Source organism: Haliotis rufescens, unplaced genomic scaffold (genome assembly GCF_023055435.1).
Source record: "Haliotis rufescens isolate VD_foot unplaced genomic scaffold, xgHalRufe1.0.p SCAF_5, whole genome shotgun sequence".
Taxonomy (NCBI): domain Eukaryota; kingdom Metazoa; phylum Mollusca; class Gastropoda; order Lepetellida; family Haliotidae; genus Haliotis; species Haliotis rufescens.
Window position 1 is genome coordinate 59,640,659 of NW_025964223.1, and position 22,266 is coordinate 59,662,924.

The window sequence follows — 22,266 nt, forward strand, 5'->3', positions numbered from 1 at the left end:
GGGGCTTCCAAAATGCAACCAAAAATATTGATAACACCATCAGGCTTCACTACATGCTAAACTCGTATCAATTTATGGTTCTGTGTTTGTTACCTATTTACTTAAAACCACTTGCGTTTCTTTTGCGTGTGATTATAGATCATTATCACTGACTTTTGCTATCACAACTGTATTTTTGTATTTGATACTGATCACTGCCATCATATTATATATTGACATTGAATATTGTACTGCCACTCTATTGTTCTGCCATTGTAATTCCTGTGCAGTAATTTGTATAGACTTGTAAATTTAGTTTATTTTGAAATACATTTGTTGATAGTATACCACTGGTTGGTTGTTTGTTGGTTTATGTTCTTTTATGTACAGATTTCTGGGTTTCAATTTGGGAAGCGACACATAACATTAGACTGTGTATTTTATGTATGAAAGCAAATGTTGAAAATGAATATAATGTTTTACTTATTTGTGATATCTATAATTCATTGAGGTGTTTGTTTACTCCAGACAATGTTTTGTATTTAAGGGCCTTGGATAAATATTGCTTAGAACATCAGTACTTCAGTCTCAATGCATGTGTTTTCTACTGGATCTGTGATTTCAGTTTGTATGTACCTGACCCAAACAAGGATGTATCCAGGTAGAAACAAGTGTCCAGTGTGCATTCTTTTAGAGGAGGAATCTTTATTGTTAGACATGTATACAATTTTGAAGAGACCATGATTGTGTCATCAACCAGTATGACCGCAGCTGGTCAAGTTTTCAAATCATCAAGGTGTGTTGTTCCGCCAGGACAACACAACTGCGCAGAAGTTGCCATTGCTGCAATGCAATACTATGGTACTCATTGACATCCTCCATTTTCACCAAATATCCCACTGTCAGATTTCCACCTCTTTCCAAAACTTGAAGAAAGAACTGTCAATGCAATCGATCAGAGTTAGGCTCAGAACTTTTTAGTAATACCCCGTACATTAAATGGTTTACTTGTTATGATCCTGAACACAAATTAAACAATCGAAAACAAGGGCCATAACTCTGCAAAATAAGAATTATTGATATGATTTCAATCTTGGTAACATAATCATTACTCAGTAATGTATACAAAATGTCATTCTTTTATCCATGGCGGTTTCCAAGAAAACATGTCACCATTGGAGGTCGTGTGCACAATGTACAAAACATCAAACAAGGGCCATAACTCCTTGTATCCACAGCAGTGCCTGAAAACTTGGAGGATGGAGGACAAGGGAATGGATGGACAGACAGAATACAAACCTACTTGGCTAACCTCACTTCATAGTAGGGCAAAATAAAAATATAAAAATATTAAGCACCAAAAAATTATTTCAAATTTTATTTTGACATACCATATTCAACATAAGTGCCCCGTTCTTATAAGCAGGCATAGTGATATTCGCTAATATATTGGCTAGTGAACAATCCCAATTTAGTACCCCTTCCTATTGATCAATGTACACGAGACTTATTTATTCATGTATAATATGCACTCGTGTGTTATACACACCTTTAATTATCGGCAATTAAATTCTGGAAAAACATATCTGTTGTACCGGGGTATGTAAACATTTCAGGCTGTCAGCATAAACCATGAAATTTATGATCTTTCAACTCTGTTTTTTACACCAAAATAATATTCTAATAAGAGCCCCCTATTTCTAATTTTGAGAGCGCCCAGGGCGCTTAATACGTCGAATACGGTATCCCAAGTAAATACCATCCTCTCAACCAGACAGACTTACAGAAATGACATGAAAAAAAATATGCCCTTTTGAATAGAATTCAACAACAAAAGTAGTTTTTTAACACATGGATATTTGTCACACATCACCGAATCCTTTTCATATATTTTTCCTATACAGTTTTGACTTATTTCATATGCATCAGTTCCCCTTATTGTTTAAAGGAATACAATTTACTGCTGAAAAAACAACCCATATTGCTCATCATGCCAATCCCTAATAACCGTTCAACCATAATCAATATTCACAAGCATCCATAATGGCTAGAGTAAACATTCTTGACATAAAATATCAACTGGAAAATGTAGTGCATTCATCATTGTCTCCCCAGTATTGCTATGATGTGATGTGATATCAGTGTCCCAAGGGAAATCTCTGCCTATATCAGATTGACACAGAAGAATGAAACTCCCTAAAGGATGCTAAACACAAACTCAAATTAATTGCATTTTTGTGATCTAACCTGTCTCTTTGTATGTCAGGACTGTAGTGTTTGTGAGGACCCAGATCCTAAAATAATCAATTATTCACAACTTAGGACAAAGTTTGATATCACAACAGATAGAAGAGGTTCTAATTTAACAGACAAGCCTACATATGTTTTGTAAAGAAAAAGGAAAAAAGCGTCAAAAGCTGAAAGGTTTGCTTGTTAGTAGCAAACTGCTTTGCAAAACTTGTCCTATTGTGATAACTGATCCTGAATTAAATCTAACTATATAGCTACAACCTACTGCTCAAAACCTTTTTGGGGGCATGGGGGGCCCAGTCGTCTAAGGCGCCGTGATTCGCTGTGCAGAGTTGCATCCCTTGGGCACGCCAGAAACCTATGATTGTGGGTTCAAATTCCAGTTCGCCCCGATTATGTTTCTAGGTTTAAAATTATCAGCACCATACCCGTGCTTGTGGGTTTCACCGAAGAGGTAAATGTCTGAGACCTGCATCACTTCGGGCTTTCCTCCCACATTAGGCTGACACGCCGTGATATAACTGGAATAATGTTAAAAGCTGCGTTAAACCCAACTCACTCACACTCAAAACCTTTTGAAGACCAGTAATGTCACACTTACAACACAATCTACTGTATTAAATGTACCCTTTGTGGATTGATTTTTGTTGAGGAGACACAACAGAAATTATCGACAAGAGACAGCCTGCACAGATCGAGCATCAACATGAACATCAGCACAAATATCAAGCTGGTCCTTTTGTGTAGATTGTTATGATCTGTATCACTCATGGCTGTTTAAATGTTCAGATGACCGGCCTGTCAACTACCACTGCTGACCCGTGAAGATCCGGGGTAGAATAGGTCTTCAGCAACCCAAGCTTGCTGTAAAAGGTGACTATGCTTGTCGTAAGAGGCGACTAACGGGATCGGATGGTCAGACTCGCTGTCTTGGTTGATGCATGTCATCGTTTCCCAATTGCATGGAGTGATGCTCATGGTGTCAACCACTGGATTGTCTGGTCCAGACTTGATTATTTACAGACCGCCATCATCTATCTTGCTGAGTGTGGCGTTAAAGAAACAAACAAACTACTACTATGTCATTAATAACCTTTGCTCAAGAGCATCCCACAAGTGAGCCAAGACAATGAGGAGACCCGACAGGAAATATGCAACTCAAAAGAAGTTAAGGACCACCCAATTCCCTCCTACTATTGTTAATAGCCACAATATGCCATGACAGTGTAAGTAAAGTGATTTGAAAGAAGCATGTGATCCTTAACTTCTTTTGAGTAGTATATTTGCCACATGTGGGTTTCATACCATGGGAATTCTCAAAAACCCAAAGGATTTGCTTGAAGTTTTGCAATATCTGAAAAGGAACCAAGGTCAATTCTGTCAAACAATTTGATTTTTCAACTTTGTACACTGCTATCAACATGGGAAATTTGAGGAAAACTTCATTCCTTGATCCATGGGGCATATTTGTCACAAATCACTGTGAACATAGATATAGTTACATCTCTGTCATCAAAGATTCAGGACAACTTGTCAAAAATGAATGTGAAAGTCATCTGAAGTATACCGGTAATGAGAAAACAACGTGAAAAGCTGGACTCCTCAAAGACAGCATCAATGAAACATTTGGAGACAGGACATCTATGCAGGAAGTCGGCATCTTTATGGTACCAATCGTCCTCAACTTCCTGCTAGTTGATGTCTTTCCTTATACAGATGAATCGGAATTTCTGCTGAATTGGCAAAATCAAAACAAGGGAATATGGCCCAAAAGTTTAACATAAACTTTACGTATATTGATGGACTGACCTTGTTCTATAATGGTTAATAAACCATTCCACTGATTTACTCATCTGAGCTGGAAATTGAAGAGACCAGTGAAAAAACTATTCACTAGGAAGAGGACAGCTTCAACTATCCACTTCATGTCGAGCAATATTCCAGCAGCTCCAGCCTTTGGTGTCTACAATTCACCATTCTTGAGGGACAATCGAGCATGCTCTTTCTATGAAGCTTTCAAAGAGTGTCATACAACTCTTATTCAAAAGTTGTTTGATCAGGGTTACAGCGTTCTAGGTTTTAGTAAAGCTTTCAAAATGTTTTATGGTGGCCATGTGGAGGACATTTCCAAATTTGACGCATCAGTGACCAAACATAAACGTCAATGCCAGAGAATAACCAGTCTCGATTATCCGATGAAACAGATTACATTGGACGTAAAAGGCAATATAGCAGTGAAATTTGTATGAAAGGATTACGGAAAATAAGTGATGTCACTAGGGGTTTGCAAAAAGGGCAACCATGTCCTGTATAACCAGGAGCACCCACCACTCACACGATTTGCATAACACTTATGTTTGTTGCCTGAAGTTGCACAGCAGTGGTCCTGCCATGCAATGGGAGGCTGCAAACAAACCAGACATTCAAGTGATGGACCAGAAATCCAATCATACAATAGTCCATTTACTGATATTGTTGAAACTGAAACTGAAATGTTTATATTAAATTATATCTGCTGTGTACAAGTGCAGAAATTCTGAAGTGGTGTCCAATGCAAATCCTTGACTTGCGACCCGTGAAGATTCCGGGGTAGAATAGGTCTTTAGCAACCCATGCTTGCCGTAAAAGGCGACTATGCTTGTCGTAAAAGGTGACTAACGGGATTGGGAGGTCATGCTCGCTGACTTGGTTGATGCATGCCATCGATCCCAATTGCGTGGATCAATGCTCATGACATTAATCACTGGATTGTCTGGTCCAGACTCGATTATTTACAGACCGCGGTCATAAAGCTGGAATATTGCTGAGTGCGGCGTTAAACAACAAACCAACCAACCAACCAACCTTGACTTGCACCATATGTTCCAACGTTTGGTCAGGTGAACACTTGACTTGCCTTTGCATGTGTCTGTGATGGTGCCACCAGTAGGGCAGGATAGGCTCACGATTTCATGAACATCTGACAGTGAATTACAAACATATGCTTCTAATATAGTCAGAATCATACAATGGACTCTGCAACATGCAGAAATTCCTTTTATTATGGAAAGGGTTTTGAACCTTTATCAGAATCCTAATTTAAGAAATTTCTGTGTAAAGCAACACAAGTACTAATAAACACCTCATTTTCAATGTGGTGCCACACTGACCAAGAAAACGAAACATACAATTCATCTTTCCACAGGAACAACCAGATCTGTTGTATGTCCAGCATCACGAAGGTTTTGGTTTTCGTCCAAAACAGTACAATTGTCAAATACATGACAAATATATCATCCTGTGAAATGCCAACAGACACTACCCTTAGGCTTTTTTTTCATTGGTTTGTTTACAGTCCTTTTCCTTCAAACCTAAGTTAATGGTCACAAAAAACAAATAAACAAAACACTTTAAGTTATATTTGGTGTGCCCTTTGTGAGTAAGTAAGTAAGTAAGAATTGAAAAAGGCACAATTGCTGTTTCCCCCCCCCCCCCCCCCCCCCACACACACACACACAAATCCACATTGAAATTTGCAAGTTAATCTTGTTATTACACTATCTGTTCATTGTATATATGGACTTAAGTCTGTAATCTATTTTATTAATTTTATTCAAAATTTTGCCAACATTTATTTTGGTGAATTCGTGTGTGAAGTGATCGGCAGATCACACCAACTCACCTTAATTTGCCGCAACCCACCTTCCTGAGGCAAGAGAGTTAACTGACTTTAAAAGTCCAGTTTCCTCCCTTGACGAACTAGGCTGAAATTCCTGGGCTTGATTGTAGTGCCACCAGTGGCTATTACCAGTTATGTCCCTTCTAAGCTCTGCTATTGACCAATCAGATTTCACCTCTCGTATAACATGCATTTGCTTCAACAAAATTGGCGGTGCCCAGTCACGATGATCGGATCAATAATCAAGATCTATATTGTGATAAAATGGGTCTTACATCGTGAAATGCATCAAATCACTTGAGCATCTTGATTAAAAACATGAAAAGATTTGGAAAATATCTGCTGACAACGAGTTGTCGGTGCACATGCTTTGCAAATCCTGCAATCGACCGAAATCTGCACGACAGTTTGCGGACCGGATTTCGATTTAGTTGCGCAATTTTGATTTGACTATATGCATAGACTTGTAAGTCCAGCCAAAATGTAGCTCCATAATACCAGCCTAGTTCGGCAAGGGTGGAAACTGGACTTTTATAGTCAGTTAACTCTCTTGCCTCGGGAAGATGGCAGCAACCATGATCAGATTACCATTATTGATGCCTTGAAATGAACCTTAGTTGACATAACATGGATACATATATCATAAATGCCACACTTTGACTCATTAAAAATCTTATTTGTTGTAGTTTGACCTATAGCTTTCGTGATCAAAATAGCAGGGAGCGTCTAAAGGAGACTTGCTAAACTATTCCATACGTAAAGAATATCTGGCACTGTAATAACTTGATAGGCTTATGGTTCTTACTACTTAATATATACATGCATGGGCGGATACAGCTTTTTTGAAAAGGGGGGTGCACAATTAAGATCTATTTATTGTCTTTGGTGGTAATTTATACAGATTTTTTTCGAAATAAAAAGGGGGGGTGTGCACCCCCGCACCCCCCCTCGGTATCCGCCCATGTACATGTACGTAAAAACTAAAATAACACAATATTTGAATATGTTATTCCTAATCAATGCATTAAAATTTATACACATAATTGATATCATTAGTTATTTTTTAAATAAATCACCAGTAGTTCTTGAAGAAAATGTTTGTTCAGCTGATTGCAATTCCGACTTAGTTTCATCTTCCTGAGGCAAGGGTGTTAACTGACTACAAAAGTTCAGTTTCCACCCTTGCTGAACTACTCCAGGATTTTGTAACTCGTTTGTAATGCCACCAGTGGCTTTTACAAGTTCTATGACTTCTATATCCCTCCTTTTGACCAATCAGATTCTACATCTACTATCACTTGAATTTGCCATAAACAAAATGGCGGCGCCCAGTTAAGACGATCTGATCGATCATCATTTCTGGTGATATTTTATCCCAAATTTCACATTTTCATTGACCAAGTTTGTTATCTCCTGTTTGTTGACCTGAAGCGATATGATGTACATTTTAACTGCACATGATACTCCCAAAATATTCTCCAAAATACTGCATCCCCTAAAAGAATCAAGCATTATTCTTGCATGCTTCTGTCTTTATTTTATATACACTCAAGAAAATAGGGTTATTATATCCAGCTTAGCTTGAGTGCAGCTATAAATAGGCTCAACTCAATAGGCTCACCCCCTGACCTAAAGTGTTTGAATGTTTTCTGGGTCACAGCGAGTTCATCTTTTATTCACAGGCATGAAAACAATTAGTGATATATTTTATTGCTAAATGGGGTTTTCCTACTCAGCTGTAATGAAAACAAATGAGGATTTTCTTTCTACTTTCTTGATTTTTACGGAACCGTAAACCAACTCATAAAAAAACCAAAACTGCCTCAAGTTAATTATCAATGTTATTGGAAACACAGTATTTATTTATTCATTAGGTGTTGATACTGCAGTATAATATATAGAGTTGACCTGGGTATTATCAGTCATTGTTGGGGAGTCAAAGGGCAAGACCCTGACCCCACATTCTAGGACGTAATGTAGCATCTTTAATAACCAGGATATGAAAACAGTAAACCTAGAAACTAAAAAGAGCACACTGATTAACAAGTCCAATAAAGCTTTGACTGTCGTCTTGGTTTTATTTTTATTTTGGTGTCAAAAGTAATCTCCAACAGCATAAAAATACATGCCTCAGACACTTCAAGGCATTATTTTTTCAAGGTCATTTGACACCATAAAAACTCAAAGGCTGAATACAGATCATTTCACACAACTGGTCTTTGTTGATGGAATACTCTTCCTATTAATATCTGACTTTCTAAAATTAAAATCTTTTAAATCACTCAAAAAACATCTTTTTTTGTGAAGCTTATGACGTGCATGAGGCAGTTACCAAGGTAAGGAAACTGTTCTGGGGCAGTGTCCCTCGTCAGTACCACTAACGTTTCTGTAAATGCTTTTTGTGCAGTCTAGCTGCAACTCATCACTAAATTGATTGTGATTGTTCCACTGTAGCGCTCTGAGCATGCACTGAGTGTATGGAGGCTAGGGCAATACAAGCACACATTATTATTTACACCCAATCGGATAACATAGTTTATGTCCTAGCGAAGATGAATGAGGGGGAAACAGGGTTCATCATGGACATCAGTTTCATGGGGGACACATCTTGGGCTGAGCACTGACAAAAATCCCAGGGGGGACCATTTGTCATGTGAGTCTATCTAAGTCACATGACTCTGCTATTAAAGTCACATGAGAAAGTGTTTTGTTAGCAACAAAATATTTTCCGTCACTACTTCAAGGCAGGCAATTTCTTTCTCTCTATGCGGGGCGGTCGGGTAGCCTAGTGGTTAAAGCGTTCACTCGTCACACCGAAGACCCGGGTTCGATTCCCGACATGGGTACAATGTGTGAAGCCCATTTCTGGTGTCCCCTGCCGTGATATTGCTGGAATATTGCTAAAAGCGGCGTAAAACCATACTCACTCACTCACTCACTTTCTCTCTATGCACCCTTAACTGACCCTTTTGGACCCACAACTGGTTCTGGTATAAATTAGGTCTTTCAAAATACACACCCAGACTTTTGTAAATCCTGGATAAGTTAATACTGTGTTCAATACATTTAAATGAAGTCCATGTTGGCTTGTTACAGGATGTTTTGGGCTTCATTTCAAGGAACATGACCCAAATGGTAATGATAATGTTCTGTTCAAAGCAACATGAGGGGCGGTCGGGTAGCCTAGTGGTTAAAGCATTCACTCGTCACACCGAAGACCCGGGTTCGATTCCCGACATGGGTACAGTGTGTGAAGCCCATTTCTGGTGTCCCCCGCCGTGATATTGCTGGAATATTGCTAAAAGCAGCGTAAAACCATACTCACTCACTCAATCAAAGCAACATGGAAATGAATCCCGAAGACCATTGATGTAGCTTATGAAATATTTATTTATAGTCTGCTGGTTTATGTGATATGTCTTTCCTTACCCCACCTATATGTTTCCTTGCCTGTCTTACAGTCCTTGAACCATATTATTTTCCCTTCCGCCCAGCCCTTTCTGTAATGCAAAATCCCTAAATGAAGCAAATCTAGGTTTTCCGCAGATTCAGGATCTCCCATCTCACTTGGGCTCCTTTTCAATATAAATGTTGTCATTTGTCTCCATCAAAATTATATATTTTCTGAGACTAAGCCGTAGTCTATATGTTTCCCAACAGATCCAGACTTCTTCTTCAGTAGCCCTTAGATATCACTCATCGATGTACTGGAACATCGTTACAGAGAGAGTTCACACAAACCAGACACACATGGTTCTCATGACAAAATACTGTTCCCTTCAGCCCTGTGAAACACCTAAATCCAGTAATGATGGCCCTTTAAACTACAGACAGAGCAAGACATAGACTTACTTGAACATGCCTGGACTCCAATGAAATACTTCATCTCACAGCAGGAGCACTTTCCTTGCTTCCTCGAACAAAGGCTGGTCTCATTCATGAGAATAGTGGACATATAACCAATAAATCTCTTAACGAGCTGGCCAATTCAATCATGAAATTCATAAATGGTACAATCGTGTTTGTGAGAAAATTGTGGTTGTGGCAGTGTGTCACCTGAGGCTGTTACTACGGATGAGCTGTTTAAATACTCCTCAACGATTCTCCAATAAGGTTGTGTTGCTATTCAGCCACAGTGCCTACAGGGTCAGATGAAATTCAATAGACGCAAATTATTCTTTAAATAGACAAATATATTGCTTCCTTTCTAAAACATAATCATCAAATAATGCAGACAAAGGCAATGTGACAGTTATTGAATGAGTGAGTGTGTTCACGAGTGAGTGAGTGAGTGAGTGAGTGAGTGACCAGCAAAACCAACATTCAGGGCACATTAAGTTATAAACACCAAGAATTCATAAATGTTTCTTCATCATGCCATGAAAAGTCAAGAGAATTCATTTGTAGAACCTACTCCTACAAAAGTGTTGGTATTCAATATGCATGATCTATCCATGGTCAGGGCCGTGTCAGTTGAAACATATAACTGCTTCTTTAGATTACAGGCACAAAACCAAAACCATTGTACAGCTAGACCATCAGGCATTAGTCAACCTTCTCATATTATTAAATCTTTATGATTAAAAAGTATGATTTTTCTAGAATTTGGTCATTTATTCTTTTTCATGCTGCAGCAGTCAGTATTAGTAAAGCTATATGATGGTTGCCTCTAAATTACCTATTAGGGACCTGACAATTCAGTGATTGAAAGTATGAGCAATGACTCATACCGGGTATAATGATATGCCTCTTATGAACGACAAGCAATAGAGTACTGGGGACTTATTCCATCTGGGGTACCAATGACTCTTAGAAATGCGATACCAAAATCATTTGCTCCGACGTTTGGCTTGTTTATTGGTACTGTTTACTAAGTAAATATTTTCAAAACAAGCCCGAAAATTACAGATTTTTCTGGTCAGAAACTATCCCTTTTGTCCTTGTAAGCTATATATGTGGATTATGTAGCACCAAAATTGTCGTTATTAAGACAGGTAAGGGCGCCGGTATGTATGGCTGCAGATCCCAGAAAATATTTTAGAAACCATAAACATATTATGGAGAATTTATTCCATTCCGGAAACCTAATTTAGAGGAACATGTAATAACCAGCGACCATATAGGTGTATTAAGCGTCATAACTAACACATGTATACGCTGGAATAATCCAAACAACCCACCTGTACTCGTCCACCGCCTTATCTGAAGTTTCTGAATGAAGACCTCATGGCAACGCCTTCGAGAACAACTTCCGGTACAGTAAGCGCATGCGTGGAATGTCAATACCATAATCACCGGTATTTTGTTATATTAATTTATTAACAATCACTTTTTCATGGAGGAATTAAGCTACGTTCTACTAAAAAAACTACGAAATAATTTATCAAATGATTTGTAACTGTAAGAAGCGCACGTTAATTACCTGTATTACAGACGAAGCGGGCGAGCAAATCGAAAATGCTTAGGGCACCATTTTGGCAAGGATTTGTATAAATCCGAATATACAGAGTGCTGATACAACTTTGAAAGTACTTAAAGTGTTGTTGGCAAAAGCCAGCGTCAGATTACTTATCAATGGTGTCATATCTGAATGTCCGTACGGTAATAGTGACACCGCAGCTTACACAAATACGCAGATGATAGTGCTTATTTGCCTGTTCATGCGGTTTGATCAGGTTGAACAGGTTCACACAAAACCTAGCTTTCCTCGTCGCCCTCGAGTTTAAAATATCGGTAACGGGAATGCACATTGACACATAATAACTATGGTTGCCATCCAATATCTTACAGCATGTTACCTGCTACATTTAATAAATCTACATACCTTGTCACGGCTTGTGTGATCTACACAGTCTGGTGAGATCTACGTACATATTGTTGTCAATGTGTTTGCGGTGTGCTTATGTTCACATTCGTAGTACACGTTGGGTAACTCGTTAAGAATGTAGGTCCACCTATACTTGTCGTAGAGACAACTAAATGGTTCGGGTGGTCAGACTCGGTGACTTGGTTGATTTCATGTCTTCGTATCCCAGTTGTGTTGATTGATGCTCATGATGTCAAACACTGGATTGTCTGGCTCGGACACGATGTTTTAGTAAGAACATTGCTAAGTGCCCGCCTTAAACAACACACATCGTGTATATATGGAGTGGATCGTCGCTCACACTATCCATTGCTAGTTTGACTGATTAAGGTGTGACATGAGTTTGAATGGTGTTTAACATCGCGTTCAAGATTATTCAACTTATATAGCGACGCGCATGCATGTGTGTGTGTGTGTGTGTGTGTGTGTGTGTGTGTAAATGCCGGTTTATAGTGCCAGCCCACTGAGATACCATGCCACACTTTACCATGGTTACCTATTTCAGACCCACTGTACCGATTCCGAGCCGACCAGCCCTGGTTTTATCCGAACGCCAAGCAGGATGCGTAACAACATACTTTGATATGACGGCCAGGGATCGAACCAGCCACTCCCCGCTCTCCGGGCAGACGCTCTATCCACTAGACCACGCAGTGGACGGATTCAGGACGGCGATACATACATATTGATGACCAATTCGCCATGTATAGATATAGCCTGACTGTGGTGCCAGTAATATGAGGAATAACTGGTGGCCTGTCCTTGTCCCATATATACACTTCCTGGACGGGCAACGTAATCACGTCTTGTGCACATCCGCCTCTGTAATCTATTAACGAGTCTAATCTTTGCATTTGGATCATGCAACGTGCTTCATGCTCCACGTAGATATGACGGTAACCATGGTAACGCCATATCATCACGCGAATTGTAAGTAAAACATTCTCGTGTACTAGTGTAAGTACAGAATCAATAAAATGGATTTCATTTCTTCTTGAAAAGGGGTCTGAGCTCTTTGGAGCACGATTAAGAAGCGATTAGGCATATAAATAATATTAATGTCTGTTTTCTCGACTGTAACGCCGACCAATACAAAGACAGACACACTCACAGCCGCTTTAGGCTCCCCGTTGCTTGTTATATGGGTGTTTGTCGGGAGAAAAATGGCCAGGCAGTTCTGGAGCAGTACTTCTGAGCCACTCGCTAGTCGCTTTTGACAGATGATTTTTTCTGATATTCTTTTAATGAGTAAGCAATATTTTCATTTTTGCCCCTGAGGAAGTGAATAAAAAGGAGCGTTTCCCCATCACATGTGGAGACATCAGCTCAGCCTATCTATTGTCGAGGGGGCACAGGTGGCCCACTCGTCTAAGGCGCCGCAATTCACTGTGCAGAGTTTCATCCCTTGGGAACTCCAGAAACTTATGATTGTGGGTTCGAATCCGGTTCGACCCGATTATGTTTCTGGGTTTGTCAGCTCGATACCTGTGCTCGTGGGTTTCATCGAAGTTGTTGCGTCCCTTGGGAACTCCAGAAGCCTATGAGTGTGGGTTCGAATCCCGGTTCGCCACGATTATGTTTCTAGGTTTGTCAGCACCATATCCGTGCTCGTGGGTTTCACCAAAGTGGTAAACGTCTGAGACCTGCGTCACCTCGTCATCTTGAATTGTTTTGTGTTGATATGACATCACGTTGCTATGTACCACTTTGCAAACAAAGGGATATTAGGATTCAACCGCCCTAAATTGAATTTGGAACCGAATGCGCCGAACGCGACCATGACTGAAAAAGAAGTACTATTCTATTGATATTAGCATCCGCGGTGATGCGGCCGTCAAATCAGCTGTTTCAATCAGAGGTGTTAATTGACCAATCAGAATCAAGTAATTTCCAAACTGATGGTGGAATGAGAATTAATTTCACAATTTTGTGAATCGAACCCGGCTCTTTGGCGTGACGAGCGAACGCTTTAACCACTAGGCTACCCGACCGCCCCAAATGAACGTGTCAGTTGAGTAACAAATGGTTACCTTGGAATGCAGTCACTGTGATTTATTTAAGATTTCAAACTAAGTGCCCTTAGCAGACAAATTGCGAACAATCGTTATTTTGTTCAAATTTAGGAGTTTTATTAAAGTTCTTATTTTCCTTAAATCTAGGACATTATAATATACATAATATTTATTTTTTCAGCATTGCATTCAATGCAATAATATTAAACTAAGCAATAAAGCCTCTTCTTTCATATTGGTCCTGTGATCCGTGAAATTCAAGATTCCCTAACAAATCCTAAAAATAAAATTGTGGATAAATTGCTTAAAATGACAAGTACCAGGTTCCCTAAGAAGTGCTATAACAGGATGATTCTCTACGATAGTTGAGGTATAATAACTGGGCCTCGTGTGTCAAATAGATATTCCAATCTTGCGGGAATGACTACATTTGGAGAGAACAGCATGTAACAGCACCGGATCATATCATATATAATTAAAGACAAAGGCTAAAAGATATGTATTTTCAAACATGGTACTCTTCAATATGTTTACACAATAAGTTGAAAATTACTCCTGTTTCAAATCATTTATTCTTACTGAAAACTATTTTTTGGACATAAATGCTAAGACATTCCGACCAGCACTATCCTGTTTAAGAAGTAGTTCTCATGATCTTCTAATAGACACAAGTAGACATTGAGGGATGTCAAGGGAAAACCGATTGTGTAAATATTGTACTTGTCATGAGATAGAAGATGAATACCATTTATTGCTTGTTTGTCTATTGTATGCAAATATCCAAAAAAAAGAAAGAAAGAAATATTTCTATTTGAATTCTCAAATAGACAAATTATATATCCGCATGTTATCTCAAAAGTCAAACAGCCACAACGTATCTTGCAATGTATATCACGCAATGAACATGATATCCTCTGCATTATAGATGTGATGTTATTTACGATGTATTTATTCCTATTGCACTCAGTGCTACTGTATATGTATATATATATATGCTATTGGCCTATGACCTTTCAGTACTGTAAATAAAGATTGAGAGTGGCCAGCGATTAAGTTAGATGTTTAGCTAAAACAGCATGATTTGGGAAATGTTTAATTCCAACTTGGGAATTATTACTGACATTTGCTGCAGACTTGGGGCCGATTATGGGCCTCTGAGCAGGTCTTGATACATCCCTGCAATGTTATTGATATGATAAACATTGATGTGATTTATGTCTCTGCTTGGCTAGGCTCCTGGCACTACCTTCATGTTCTGTTGATCCAGGACGCGAGACTAGATTGTTAACAAAGTGATGGAACAAATCAGCTAATTTACTAAGACCATGTGGGTCTCTTCTCAGACGAAGCACGCAATTCTCTAGCCTGACAATATCATGCATGCTGATAGTCTAAAAATAGCATGCATTTTCTACCATGCACACAAATCTCTAGCCTGACAAGATCATGCGTTATCTACCATGCACACATATCACTAACCTGACAAGATCATGCATGCTTATAGTCTAATATGATCATGCATAAATTACCATGCACACAAATCACTAGCCTGACAAGATCATGCATAAACTACCATTCACACAAATCTCTAGCCTCACAAGATCATGCATAAACTACCATGCACACAAATCTCTAGCCTGACAAGATCATGCATAAACTACCATGCACACAAATCTCTAGCCTCACAAGATGACACACTTGCTATCATGTACACAAATCTCTAGCCTGACAAGATCATGCATAAACTACCATGCACACAAATCTCTAGCCTCACAAGATGACACACTTGCTATCATGCACACAAATCTCTAGCCTGACAAGATCATGCATAAACTACCATGCACACAAATCTCTAGCCTCACAACATGATGCACTTGCTATCATGCACACAAATCTCTAGCCTGACAAGATCATGCATAAACTACCATGCACACAAATCTCTAGCCTGACAAGATCATGCATAAACTACCATTCACACAAATCTCTAGCCTCACAAGATCATGCATAAACTACCATGCACACAAATCTCTAGCCTGACAAGATCATGCATAAACTACCATGCACACAAATCTCTAACCTGACAAGATCATGCATAAACTACCATGCACACATATCACTAACCTGACAAGATCATGCATAAACTACCATGCACACAAATCTCTAGCCTGACAAGATCATGCATAAACTACCATGCACACAAATCTCTAACCTGACAAGATCATGCATAAACTACCATGCACACATATCACTAACCTGACAAGATCATGCATAAACTACCATTCACACAAATCTCTAGCCTGACAAGATCATGCATAAACTACCATGCACACAAATCTCTAGCCTGACAAGATCATGCATAAACTACCATGCACACAAATCTCTAGCCTCACAAGATCATGCAGAAACTACCATGTACACAAATCTCTAGCCTCACAAGATCATGCATAAACTATCATGCACACAAATCTCTAGCCTGACAAGATGATGCACTTGCTATCATGTACACATATCAATAGCTTGACAAGATCATGCTTAAACTACTATGCACACAAATCTCTAGCCTCACAAGATCATGCATCAACTACCATTCACACAAATCTCTAGCCTGACAAGATGATGCACTTGCTATCATGCACACAAATCTCTAGCCTGACAAGATCATGCATAAACTACCATGCACACAAATCTCTAGCCTGACAAGATCATGCATAAACTACCATTCACACAAATCTCTAGCCTCACAAGATGATGCACTTGCTGTCATGCACACATATCACTAGCCTGACAAGATCATGCATAAACTACCATGCACACATATCACTAACCTGACAAGATCATGCATAAACTACCATTCACACAAATCTCTAGCCTGACAAGATCATGCATAAACTACCATGCACACAAATCTCTAGCCTGACAAGATCATGCATAAACTACCATGCACACAAATCTCTAGCCTGACAAGATCATGCATAAACTACCATGCACACAAATCTCTAGCCTCACAAGATCATGCATAAACTACCATGTACACAAATCTCTAGCCTCACAAGATCATGCATAAACTATCATGCACACAAATCTCTAGCCTGACAAGATGATGCACTTGCTATCATGTACACATATCACTAGCCTGACAAGATCATGCATAAACTACCATGCACACAAATCTCTAGCCTGACAAGATCATGCATAAACTACCATTCACACAAATCTCTAGCCTGACAAGATGATGCACTTGCTATCATGCACACATATCACTAGCCTGACAAGATCATGCATAAACTACCATGCACACATATCACTAACCTGACAAGATCATGCATAAACTACCATTCACACAAATCTCTAGCCTGACAAGATCATGCATAAACTACCATTCACACAAATCTCTAGCCTGACAAGATGATGCACTTGCTATCATGCACACATATCACTAGCCTGACAAGATCATGCATAAACTACCATGCACACATATCACTAACCTGACAAGATCATGCATAAACTACCATTCACACAAATCTCTAGCCTGACAAGATCATGCATAAACTACCATGCACACAAATCTCTAGCCTGACAAGATCATGCATAAACTACCATGCACACAAATCTCTAGCCTGACAAGATCATGCATAAACTACCATTCACACAAATCTCTAGCCTCACAAGATCATGCAGAAACTACCATGTACACTAATCTCTAGCCTCACAAGATCATGCATAAACTATCATGCACACAAATCTCTAGCCTGACAAGATGATGCACTTGCTATCATGTACACATATCAATAGCTTGACAAGATCATGCTTAAACTACTATGCACACAAATCTCTAGCCTCACAAGATCATGCATCAACTACCATTCACACAAATCTCTAGCCTGACAAGATGATGCACTTGCTATCATGCACACAAATCTCTAGCCTGACAAGATCATGCATAAACTACCATGCACACAAATCTCTAGCCTGACAAGATCATGCATAAACTACCATGCACACAAATCTCTAGCCCCATAAGATGATGCACTTGCTATCATGCACACAAATCTCTAGCCTGACAAGATCATGCATAAACTACCATGCACACAAATCTCTAGCCTGACAAGATCATGCATAAACTACCATTCACACAAATCTCTAGCCTCACAAGATGATGCACTTGCTGTCATGCACACATATCACTAGCCTGACAAGATCATGCATAAACTACCATGCACACATATCACTAACCTGACAAGATCATGCATAAACTACCATTCACACAAATCTCTAGCCTGACAAGATCATGCATAAACTACCATGCACACAAATCTCTAGCCTGACAAGATCATGCATAAACTACCATGCACACAAATCTCTAGCCTGACAAGATCATGCATAAACTACCATGCACACAAATCTCTAGCCTGACAAGATCATGCATAAACTATCATGCACACAAATCTCTAGCCTGACAAGATCATGCATAAACTACCATTCACACAAATCTCTAGCCTGACAAGATCATGCATAAACTACCATGCACACAAATCTCTAGCCTGACAAGATCATGCATAAACTACCATGCACACAAATCTCTAGCCTGACAAGATCATGCATAAACTACCATGTACACAAATCTCTAGCCTCACAAGATCATGCATAAACTATCATGCACACAAATCTCTAGCCTGACAAGATGATGCACTTGCTATCATGTACACATATCACTAGCTTGACAAGATCATGCATAAACTACCATGCACACAAATCTCTAGCCTGACAAGATCATGCATAAACTACCATGCACACAAATCTCTAGCCTCACAAGATCATGCATAAACTATCATGCACACAAATCTCTAGCCTGACAAGATGATGCACTTGCTATCATGTACACATATCACTAACCTGACAAGATCATGCATAAACTACCATGCACACAAATCTCTAGCCTGACAAGATCATGCATAAACTACCATTCACACAAATCTCTAGCCTGACAAGATGATGCATAAACTACCATGCACACAAATCTCTAGCCTGACAAGATCATGCATAAACTACCATGCACACAAATCTCTAGCCTGACAAGATCATGCATAAACTACCATTCACACAAATCTCTAGCCTGACAAGATCATGCATAAACTACCATGTACACAAATCTCTAGCCTCACAAGATCATGCATAAACTATCATGCACACAAATCTCTAGCCTGACAAGATGATGCACTTGCTATCATGTACACATATCACTAGCTTGACAAGATCATGCATAAACTACCATGCACACATATCTCACACACAACCTTTGATTTGTGGAAGGAGGGATCTATCAAACCAAACCTGTCTTACACAGAGTCAAAATGAAACAGTACAATAGTCCATGATTTAAAAAAGACCTATGTTAAAGATATAATTGTATAATGGAGGGCTTGAGGAAAGTGAGCGCATGTGGTCCTCCGCAATTTAATTGCAGGTGGGTGTATTGCCCTGTGCTTACCCCCCGCCAAGTACAGCACTAATTGTTTGATGGTACTCTCGATGTGAATAATTGGAGCTACATTATGCGAAACAGCTGCTACTGGTTGCACGACTTAGAATAACGTAGGACAAAATGTTTGATTGGAATAACCCCAAGCTGTACTTCCCATTTAAACTTTCGTCTTTCCGGGCCAACAAACCCGGAGGCGCGCAGTTTCTCTCTCTTGGCAAACAATGCAAACAGTGGAACATTCGGAACGAGCATTAACACGCTATGGAATCTCGGAACGGCAGATCCCTCCATTTTGAACGAATTACACCAGAAAAGAAACAAACACATACGCACGTTAAGAGAAACTTGCATAGTTTTAGTATAAATATGGCAGAATATACAACTAGATGATATATGCGTGATGTACCACCACGCTAAAACCTGTCGTATACGTCTGGTAATACCAATAACTCTCTGTGTTGTCTAATGCGATAAATTCAACAATGCTGTTGTGTTCATAATATGACAGTCAAATTACATTTTTGACAAGTATTCCTTATTTAAATAGTTTCTATGATGTTCACTGCATTGGTTTAACTAATTCTCTTTGTCTTGATTTTCCTCAAAATTGAAAGGAGGGACACCAAAAGTCTGCAACCCTGTGATCCCGTTGAACGGATTAAGCTAAGGGCATTGAACGCAATCACACACTTTTCAACGCGTATGTTTGAACGCATTACACTTTTGAGTAATCGCTTTTTAGATACTTTTTGTACATAATTAATTATATAAATACAATCAAATTCATCCATGTGCGTCCTTGAGGGTGTGGTTATCATGTCTTTTCGAATACGGATATCTTTAGGGTCTGGATAAGCGGTGGAGTAATACTCTTCAGAACGTAGGAGATAATGAAATATATATGTTATAATCAAGGGTTTTGCCTTGTCTTACAAATGTGGGGGGTCCAGAGGACCAAAATAAAATAATTTAAGGGTCCTTAAAGGCAATATAAGGGTACTGTTATGTCATGAAATTGTGTTTTGATAATCAAAGGTCATGTGGACAGTGGTCATGGTTGATGGATGATATGACAGACACTCATTACTGCTCTTGATGTGCTGTAGGTACAATGAATATAATTGTGCTTCCTGATGTACGCGTCCGCCTCCGTGGTGTAGTGGTAGAGCGTCCGCCCGGAGAGCGGAAAGTCCGGGGTTCGATCCCCGGCCGGGTTATACCAAAAGGCGTTAAAAGATGGTACTGCCTGGCGCTGGGCATTAAGGGGCAAAAACAGGGACTTGTCGGCTCGCAGTCAGTATACCTTGTCTGAGTGGGGTATTCATATTATACTGAGGCATGGTATCTCAGTGGGCTGGTACTATAAATCGGCATCAGTCCGAACTGGTACAAGCAGCCACACACGTCGCTATATAAGTGCATAATCTTGGACGCGACGTTAAACCCCATTTCACCTCACCTCCTGGGGTACACAGTACACTCCGCAGCCCATTCTCTTCATTTGTGCGTCGCGTAAATGCCTGATAATCTCTCGTCAGAGTGAGTGAGTATGGTTTTACAATATTCCAGCAATATCAGGGCGGGGGACACCAGAAATGGGCTTCACACATTGTACCCATGTCGGGAATCGAACCCGGGTCTTCGGTGTGACGAGCGAACGCTTTAACCACTGGGCTACCCGACCGCCCCTCTCTCGTAAGAAGATCAAATTTGAACCAGGGCCTAACACTCTAACACGCCCGAAACATTGCACGTGTACCATGCAATTCCCCTGTGTACGTGGGTAGGGGTCATTCTTGATATTCACACTTCAGTGAAAGGACGTCAAAAGGCTCAGAACCATGAGTATTGTTGAGTTTTCAATATCCACAGCGGTACGTAAGATCTGCTTTACTGCAATATTTGGGATCAGATTGGGAATGCCTCATCTACAACGCGATGAACGCCTAATTTATAAGGTCTCTTGGTCTGCTACAACTGGTACAGCAATTAGAAATCGTCTACATGCAGGCGTTGTACCACCGTCAACAAATCAACACATTCCAGCCAGACGCCAATGGTGTTGAGAACGTAGATACTGGGTGAATCGCTCTGGACGTTCTGGATAGGCGTGGATGTATCTAAAGGCGTCCTAACGAACGTCATGCGAAAGTAATTGTAAGGCAACATGACCGATTTGGGGCGGGTCTGAAAAGATATGGGACGGGGTCACTATGGCTGCCAGAACGCCCACTGCATATTGTCCATGGAAGGGTCACTGGACGTCGACAGGACTACCGAGATAACAGACTTGCGCCAATCATGGTGCCGTTTGCGCGCCATGCTGGTCCAAGTTTTGTCTTTCAAGACGCCAACGCTCGCGCCCACCGTGCATGTATCTGAACAGACTACACTCAGCAGCAAAACATCACCAGAATGCACCAGCATGCACCTTTCCCTTAAAGAACACGTATGGGACATGGTCGGAAGCCGTCTGCGCCGAACCTAGCCATACAAGACTCCCTCAAATTGTCATTTAGAGATTCATTCGGACCATGCCACGCCGTATAAACGAATGTTTGACCAATCGTGGCCACATGACCCTTTACTGATCAAGTCTTCTCAACATTCATTTGTTTTACTACACACCCTTGTCGTCTGCCCTGGTTGTTTGCACCCTTTTCAGTACACCGCCAACGTGTTCTGTTCTGTCACGTTACACCTAGTCCTTCCTTGTTCTTATCAATCAATAGCCATCACTTGATACCTCCTTGCATTTCTTGGGCGGTCGGGTAGCCTAGTGGTTAAAGCGTTCGCTCGTCACGCCGAAGACCCGGGTTCGATTCCCGACATGGGTACAATGTGTGAAGCCCATTTCTGGTGTCCCCCCGCCGTGATATTGCTGGAATATTGTTAAAAGCGGCGTAAAACCATACTCACTCACTCACTGTTATCAATCAATAGCCATCACTTGATACCTCCTTGCATTTCTGTACTGACCTGTTATAATCGTATTTCCCATTTTTTTCTGTCCCTTACT